This window comes from Alosa pseudoharengus, unplaced genomic scaffold, assembly GCF_046254945.1.
Source record: "Alosa pseudoharengus isolate Yale_2024_CS ecotype anadromous, Long Island Sound unplaced genomic scaffold, YU_APseudo_1.1 YU_APseudo_1.1_scf_7, whole genome shotgun sequence".
NCBI lineage: Eukaryota > Metazoa > Chordata > Actinopteri > Clupeiformes > Clupeidae > Alosa > Alosa pseudoharengus.
Window position 1 is genome coordinate 19,133,707 of NW_027468859.1, and position 9,249 is coordinate 19,142,955.

Below are 9,249 nucleotides of genomic sequence, written 5' to 3' on the forward strand. Positions count from 1 at the left end.
GAATAGAGACATGACAGGTGGGGCAAGGCACAGGAGGAAATTTGTTTTTTTGTTCCTGTCTTTAATAATGTCTTTAATGGATCATAGATTCAAAACAAAATAGCCACGCACAAACATCGGAGTCATAAACAGATCGACATATGAATTAGAATAACATCTATTCCACTCCATTAGAGCTGAGAGTTGTATTGTTTGCAGGGCAGCAGTTTTCAGATTAAATGATGTGCTTACTTAATTGCAAAATGGTTCTCCAATGTTTTCTCAGTTAGCCTTTAAGAATTTTATCAGATTAGTAAACAGAATGTGCCTTTGGAACATGGGTGAATGGTTACTGATAATGGGCAATGTATAGATATTGCATTAAACATCAGCCATTTCTTTTTACAACAGTCATTTACAACAATAATGATGAAAACAAGGACATTTCTAAGTGACTCCAAACTTTTGAACGGTAGTGTAAGTATGTGTGAAATGTCTTATATGGTAACGTGTGATGTTAGGCCTAGTTCATATTTCTCCAGCTGCCTTTACTGCATGGTTTAGAATGTCTGTTGTGATTTTCTGCTGATGCTACCTTATGATTGCTTCACTCACTGTGTTCAGCATTCAAATGTTGTCTTTGGTGTGGGGGAAGGTGCATTGCAAATAAAATGGTTATGTCTATGCAATGTGCAAATGCCTTTATTAGCCTACAAACCCAATTCCAAACAATATATGACACTGTGTAAAATGTGAAGTGTAAATAATTTTGACAAAAGAACTAAATGAGACCTTTACGTTTTTATTTATAATGCCTTTTAAGGTCAAAAAATGTTACTATGAGCGAAAAATAGAAGTCCTCAAACACTTCCCAAGGTCCCCGCCGCCTCCTTCTCACATTTCTCAATCGCTCCTCTTCCATCTCTCTCCTTTTCCTTTCCTCCTCTTCAGCTTTTGCCTTCATCTCTTTTCTTAATAATTGTTCCTGCTCTTCAGCCTTTGCCTTCATCTCTTTTATTAATTTGTCCTGCTCTCTTGCTTTTTCTTCTACCTCTCTCAACTTTCTCTCTTCCTCTCTCACCTTTGCCATTTGCTCCTCTCTCTTTTTCTCGTAAGCTAATAGAGGATCTTCCCATTGGACCGCCAATAAGATCTTCCCTCTAAGCTTTGCTACTTCTTCTTGTCTCCTCTCACCTAGTTGCTCTCGTCTCTTGACTGCTTCCTTCTCATCCATCAAAGAATCACCTGAGTCTGTGTATGCGTATGTGTCGTTCTCTGCATCACAGTCCTCGGACTCCATAGTCTGCTCCTGCTCTCTCGCTTTCTCTACCTTCATTCCTCTTTCTTTCTCTGCTTTATTCTTCATCTCTGTCAGTTTTCTCCTCTGTTCTATTGCTGCTTCTACCATCTCCTTCATTCGTCTCTCTTCCTCCTTTGGTTGTCTCTCCATCTCTAGATGAATTCTCTCCTGCTCTCTCGCTTTCTCCATCATCTGGCTCGTCTGTCTTTCTGTCTCCTTAGCTTTTTCTCTCAACATTCTCTCATGTTCTCGCACTTCTACTTCCATCTCTTTTGTCTGTTCTTTTTCCCTCACTTTTTGCTCTGCCTCTCTCAAAATTGACTCCCGATCTCTTGCTTTCTCTTCCATGTCCCTCATTTTTCTTTCTTCCTCCATCGCTTTTTTCTTCATTTCTCTCATTCTCTCCTGCTCTGTCACTTGTTCTTCTGCTTCTCTGCATCTTTCTCCTTCCTTCACTTTTTCTCTCAACATTTGCTCCTCCTCGCTCACTTTCTCTTCTATTTCTCTCATTTTTCCTTCCTGGTCTTTCGCTGTTCTCTCCAGCTCTCCTAAGATTCTCGTCTGCTCGCTGGCTTTTTCTTTTATCTTGTTTATTTTCATGTCTTCTTCCTTTGCTGTTTTCTGCATCTCTCTTAGCATTCTCTCTTTTTCTCTCACTTTCTCTGCCATTTCCCTCATCCCTCTTTCTTCCTCCTTTGCCTTTGCTCTTAACAGTCTCTCCTGCTCTGTCGCTTTCTCTTCCACCTCTTGTATCAATCTTTCTTCCCCCTTCACATGTTTCCTCGCCACTCTTTCAGACTCTCTCACTTTCTCTTCCATCGCCCTTATCTGTCTTTTGTTCTCCTTTACTTTTTCTTTCAACATTGTCTCCTGCTCTCTCACTTTTTCTTCCATGTCTCTTATGTGTCTTTCTTCCTCCTTCACATGTTTTCTCAACACTCTCTCACACTCTCTCACTCTCTCTTCCATCTCCCTTATCTGTCTCTCTTCCTCCACTGCTTTTTTCTTGATATAATTCATCACTCTCTCCTGCTCTCTCAGTGTTGCCATGTTGTCATTTCTTTTTCTCATCACCCTCTCCTCCAGTCCTGTCAGCTGGGCACCTTGTCTCTCCTTCTCTTCCTGCTTTTTCTTCAGTTCCACCTGACAGATACTGTAGATTTAAAAACACTGTGTTAATGACTGAACCCACACATCATAAATGAACCGAAATGCCGGACAATCTCAAATATAAGCATCTTGCTTGTACATAAACTTCCAGTATCAGCTTATTAATGTATAGAGTACATACTGCCACTCCCACTGTCTTGCCCACATCTCTTGGCTCCTTCTGTGCACAGCCTCTCTCATTCGCCGCAGCTCGTCCCTCATCCTGTCCTTCGCCACCTTTCTCTCCAGCTCCTTCACCCACTGGTCCAGCTCTCTCTTGTCAGGGGTCGGCCTCCTCGGCCTCCCCTCCTGGAAGTTGGGGTCCAGCTGCCCTTCAGAGGGGCCACGTGAAATCCTAACGGACCTTTCGGCCATGGTTGGATCACCAGGTTTTGTGATCTATGCTATTTGCCTTTCTGTATCTGTAACACTGTTCTGTGGAAGAGATACATCATTTGGCTCAGATGAGACTGTCTTTATCATGTCGAAGTCTCTTATCATTTCGAAATTACAATAATGTTATTAAAACGTATTATTATTATTATTATTATTATTATTATTATTTTATTAAAAAATACTGACACATCAAAAGGTTATTACATTATACTCACCAGTAATCATCTGTACTTGTTGACTGATTTCTGTAGAATGAAGATCAAACCTCTTGGCATCCCCTTGTAAATGTTTCCATGATCACCATGACACCCATAGAACTTTGAGCATTGTTGGATTATGACACATAACATGCATCATAATGATTCTAGAACTAATGGAGTCGTGAAGTGTGACGTAGCGTTTCCATGACGGCAGAATCACTGGATCTAAACAAACTTTCGAAGTGGCTTAAATAGCATTGAATGTAGACATGTGGCATCATTTCTAGCTAATAAATTGTTTTAAATGTAGGCTATAGCCATTTAAACGTGCTATACCTGCTAGGCAGCAGCTTAGCCACATAACACGGATTCCCTGGCAGGTGTAATAGTAAGAAACAAAATTCCAGTGGATATTTCACGTCTTCTCAAAGACTGGCGGCTGTTAAGAGTGACGTTTTTTGCCCCAAAAATAAAGCCAAAACACGTCCGTGAATTTAAGGATTTTAAACGCATGCTGTGAAGTTACATGCAGGTCTCTTTTACGGAGGAAACCCATGCTAAAATAAAACTCTGTAGTCACGAATTTGATTGTGTTGGTATGAATATATGTTGTAATATGTGATTCCTACAGTGTAAAAAAAATATACTAACGTCTAAGAAACGTTGTAAAATGATTGAAATATATTAAGAAAGCCACCGCTATGGTGATTTCTAATGGTCAGGCCCGTCGCTAGAAGGCAAGCAAACCAAGCAATTGCTTGGGGCCCCGAGCTGGCCAGGGGCCCCAAGACAACGACTGGTTAAGAATAAAATGCAACGACAAACTGTGAGCGCCCCTTTTATTTGATAGTCAATGCAGTAAAGTGCAACGACACTGTTACCGGCAATACCGGGATCCCCCTCAAGGGGGCCCCTCTCAGTAGTCGCTGACAGCAGCCAGCCAGCCTGCTGCTGCCGCGAAAATATAAAACCTCGGCAGTCATAATGAAGCCGAGTTATGCGTCCGGAAGCCAGAAGAGAAAGGAAGAGGATGACAAGAAAAAACAAGATAGTGGTAAGTGATAAATTACACTGGATAAAATAGCTATACTTGTCTTGTACAACTGGTGTAATGTCGCAGCAGGAAGGCTAGCCTAGCAAAAAATGTTTATGTTAACTACCTGCCTGACGGCCCATGCTGCTTGTAACAAACTAGAACTAGCAACTTTTTTCCCCCGAACGGACGGAATATGGTTACATACTGTAATATGTTTATTAACGGGATAAGGAAGACGCAGATCTGTTCCAGAATCACTGTTTATCGTATTTAATGACATAACATTGCTATAGCTTTGTAATAGGTTTTGATGAAAGTGGCATAGCTTCTCTGCTATACTAACTATTCGACCGTGATAATCTATTTACCAAATGGGGGTTAGGAAAACCACACGATAAATTCCGTGCATCAAAGCAGACTGGAACTTTCATGTCTAGTAGTATTCATGCACGCCAGCTGTTTACTGTCTTTAAAGCACCAGGTGCGTCTGTCTAATTCTCAAACAGCAGAATGCTTAAATGCTATGTTAAGCTACAAGTAGGCCTAGGTCAATGTATAACATTAGCTTGGGATGTTTTTACAGTAAGCATTGGTAGTTGTGAAAGCAGCTGCATCCCTTCTAAATATCAAAATATGGAAATGCTAACATATCTTTTCTTTCTCCCTCAAGGTGCTTTGCTGAAATTTCTCAGCCCTCAGGCTCTTCCTAAGGATACCTCCACTGATGAAGATGGCCTGAAAGGTTAATCTTATGTGTGTGTGTGACTGTGTGTGTACATGTTGGATTTTTAAATTGCTATACAACCTGCACTCTTTATAGTTTGAACAATGCATCCTTTTTCTGCATAAGATGGCAGTGTTTTATTTTCTCACTTTGTGAGAACTGAATAATGTGAGTGTGTGTGTGTTTAAGTATGTTGGATTTAGTTATTGTGCACTTTTTTACATTTATATTGGATTTTATGGTACGGTGGTGTTTTTGCAAATGTTCAAAATGTTCAAAACTAATGCACAGAATATATATGCAACTGCAGTATTTGCACTGTCAAAATTTTGTATTTATATAAACTGTATGGCTATGCGGTGGTTCCTGTAGGCTTTGCGTGCGGTGGGGGGGGGGGGCCTCCATGTCCATTTTGCTTGGGGCCCCCAAATTCCTTGAAACGGCCCTGCTAATGGTAGATTGATTTGTTTAGATCCAGTGATATCGCTGCCTTGACAACGCTACGTCATGGCTTCGGGACTCTATTGCTACAACTAATGGTAAGACTTTGGTAAGACTACAATAAGGAAAATAGCAATAATAAACATTATTATTATTATTATTATTGATTATGAACCTTGCTGCTGTCATTTATCCCTCTCGGTTTGTCTGTCATCACTATCCAAACAGAGAATGCACTTTTCGTTAGAGCCACTGTGAGTCACGACGTAGCCTAGCGTGTATCTTGTTTTGACAGATATCCCACTTCCTGAGATATCACGGCTTGTTGTGGCTAGACAGGCAGCAGCACAAGAGTCATATGAGAGATGACAATGTCACTGTACTCACATTTAAACAGTTTATTCTGAGAATGATGTACGTGACCTGTCAGGAAGCATAATTATGTGAATGTACTTTCAGCTACGTGCAACCCAAAGCATATACGTGACATTGGTCAGACAGTTAGCCAGAGTAAGAGACACGGCGGGGACCCGAGACAGGGCCGTAGGCCTACACTTTATGGGGCAACAGGCTACAGTACATGCAAACCAAAAGCATTGGTCAGTCAGCCAGCCAGAGTAGGTAGGAGACACGGCCAGTTACTCCAGTGGTTTTCCTGTGTACAGTAGAGAGAGTTTGTTTCAGTCACTGAAAGTTTTTCCTCTAATTTTATGTGGAGGAAAAATGTCCCGAGCAGTAATAGGCTTATTTAAACTAGAAACGCAATTCCAAGGAATAACCAGTGCATGAAAATGCAAAACATGATGTTAAATAATATAACAGTTAAAACAGCTGCACGATTACGACCAAAATGATAAACACAATTATTTTGATCAATATTGAGATCACAATTATTACGATTAGGCTATTCATTGATTTTAGTGACAAAAATATTTTTTCTCTAAACATTGGACTTGCTATAGTAACCTGCGTTGTTTGGTATCTGTGCGGTTCAGCCCTGCACACGCCTGGACTCGATCCCGCGAAACAGCACCTCGGATCGGGAGTCAAGCGTGCTGACAATCAAGCTAAAAGCGAAAAAGCAAGCTCTTCCATGTTTCATGGGCTTCTATGTATCCATTTCCATACAAGAGTGAAAGTCATCTACAGAGAGAAGTTGAAAGGCCTTCAGTAGCCTAAAGTAATGAGTGTTTGTGCATTGAGGAGTGAGTGTGAATAAGTGGCGAATAAAGGCTTCTACATACTCAACGCACCCGACCGGTAGCGCGACACCGTGACGTCAAAATGACGTAGATCTTGCTGGCGCGCCAGGATTTTAGCCAGGGAGCGCGAGGTAGTGCACCACTCTTTTTTTTTTCAGACGAGCGCGACAAAGCGGAAACAGGAAGATGGACTAGTTCGAGGGCAAGCGAGAGTTGCAGTGTTTTGTTACAGTCGTGAATTTGTAAGAGTTTGCTAGATAAGTTAACAAAGTTACCAGCGAGAGTTGCAACACATGGAATTAAGAGGAAAGAATAGAAACTATTTATTTTCAAACAAAGGATATCTATTAAGGCCTGAACAAAATCTCTTTCCACTTTAGGAAATTACACAAACTCAGCCAGCTGCTAGCTAGCTAGCCAGCTAACTAAACTGTTTAAATTATTAAAATTTCCCTCGGGATGACTAAAGTATCTATCTATATATCCATCTATCTATATATCTATCTATCTATCTACCTGTGCGCACACCTTGGAAACTAGATGATGGTGGTAGTTGTGAACATAGACATAATATACATAGACGCCGCATTGGCTGCTGGAAACAAGAAATGCGGACACCATCTTGGACCGGTCATACTCCTCGTTGCGTTGCAGCAGAAAACACAAGATGACAGCACTGTGCAGCATGTTCCTGCTCAAATCGGCGGACCATACTCGGGGGATTAACTTTTCACAAGTAAGATTTAACATTACCGTGCTATTGGTTGTATTTTGTATTTTCGAACAATGTGGCCTGTGTCATAGCTACATGTATGACCTTTGCAGCAAAAAAAAACGCGTGAAAATCTGTTCGGTATTCAGTGAGATATTATTAATTAAGACAGCTCATTGCACCGGCCAAACAGATTACACTGAGTGGAGTGGATGACCGGTCCAAGATGGCGGCTCCAAATCTCGTCAGCGCTAGTAGGGAGCAGCGGTCGATGCGGTGTCTATGTATATTATGTCTATGGTTGTGAATAGTAGCAACCAAAGTCTGAAGTACCATCACAGAGGCTAGCTAATAGCAGAGCCCGTTTACATTCTCTGCTACTAGTGTTTCTTAATGAAGCTTCTTCTGCTGTGTAACGTAGTTAGCGTTAATCTTTTCACAACAGCGACACCTCTGTTCAGGAGAATATTGCAACTAGTGACCACCAAAGCTCAGACCAAACCTATGCCCTTGAGCGACAGCATTCCAGACAGGCTGCAAGAGCTCAAGAAGACAACACCGTCGTCCAGTATGTCAGTGTCCAGCGACAGCCTTCTAGACAGACTGCAGGAGCTCAGGAAGACAACGTCCATGCCAGTATCCAGCGACAGCATATTACACACCACCAGGACCTCTGGGATTTTTGAAATTGCTGCATGGCTCTGCCCCCATTTTAGGGAAAGCAGAGACTGTAGCTGCTCCCCAAAGTTATTCTTTTGGTCAGATTAAAATGCTCGCTTCAACTGATGTTTGATTCTTTTATTGGCTTTCTTTGCAACTTCAAACACATTCAATCACTGCCAATTACCATCAAGCTCTGTGATGTATCATAAGTATCAGTATATTGTACATAAGCATTATCCTAAGTGTCCGTGAATATTCATTCATCTTGCTCACGTATTCACCTTATTCACCCGGCGGCCAGAACGAGGCTACAGGGTACACGTGCCATCACACTTCAGTCCAGCAGATGGTGGTAATTCACTCCGTTTGCAAACTGCCAAAAAAAAGCTCACAGAGTAACCTTCTTCATCAGTGAGTTTTCTTTTTTTGGAAAAAAATAGATCATAGATCTCTCAAGGTCATCGAGTCGGTATGAGAAAAAATGAAAACAATCGGTTCTACCTAGCTCGAATTGCTGCAGCAAACAGCTACAGTTGCCAGGCAGCTACAATGCTACACCCTGGTGGCATGTTCATGAGCCCCCATGTTCATGCCCCCAGAGTGTAGAATAAAATATACAAAATTAAACAAACATTGTGACTATGGCTTGACGATATCCTTGTCATGCTGTTATTCTCTAATATCACTTATTATGGGTGAAATATGATTGAAGATGATGTATGAAATATGATTGCATATTGGATTCATTTTACTGCCTACTTGGTGGTTTTCTGATTTGTACCGGGTTGGTTTTGGGGCAGATTGACTCGGTGTGTCACCAACTTCTTTCATTAATAAATTATTATAATGCATGCGCAGTTGCATCTTGGATGGGACCAAATGTGAAGAGTAGGATCAATAAAATAGCCTAGGCTACCTAGGCATTGTGTGTGAATTAAAAAAAATCAATCGTCTGTACTTTTCAATATACAGCTTACCTCCGCCCATTCTTCCTTTGATTAAACATCCTCACACAGGCACAAAAAGCAAATGGCACAGGCTTTAATCATAGAAGCAAATGAAACACTAATGCAATGTAAATTCTGTAACAGAATAATATCTCACACAATTAAAATGATTAAAAAAATATCTAATTTCAGGCATAGAATTTACTGATACAAAACATGTTTGCCATTTTAATGACTGCAGAAAGTTGAATAGTCTGTGAGCTGCAAAAAGGGAAGTGGGGTAGCATTAATTAGTGTTTAATGCTTGCTCCTGAAATTCTCTTCATCTCTCCCGCCCGCACTGTTCTCAGATCAGTGGCAGGACCAGAGAGAGGCGCAGGAGGACTGAGCTCTGAAACACAAGACGCATTAGGAGGCTGGAGAAGGTGAGGGGGCTGTGGGGACAAAAGGGAGGGAGGGGGGTGCTGAGGTGGGCTCGGTGGCTCATTCCCAGAGTGCAC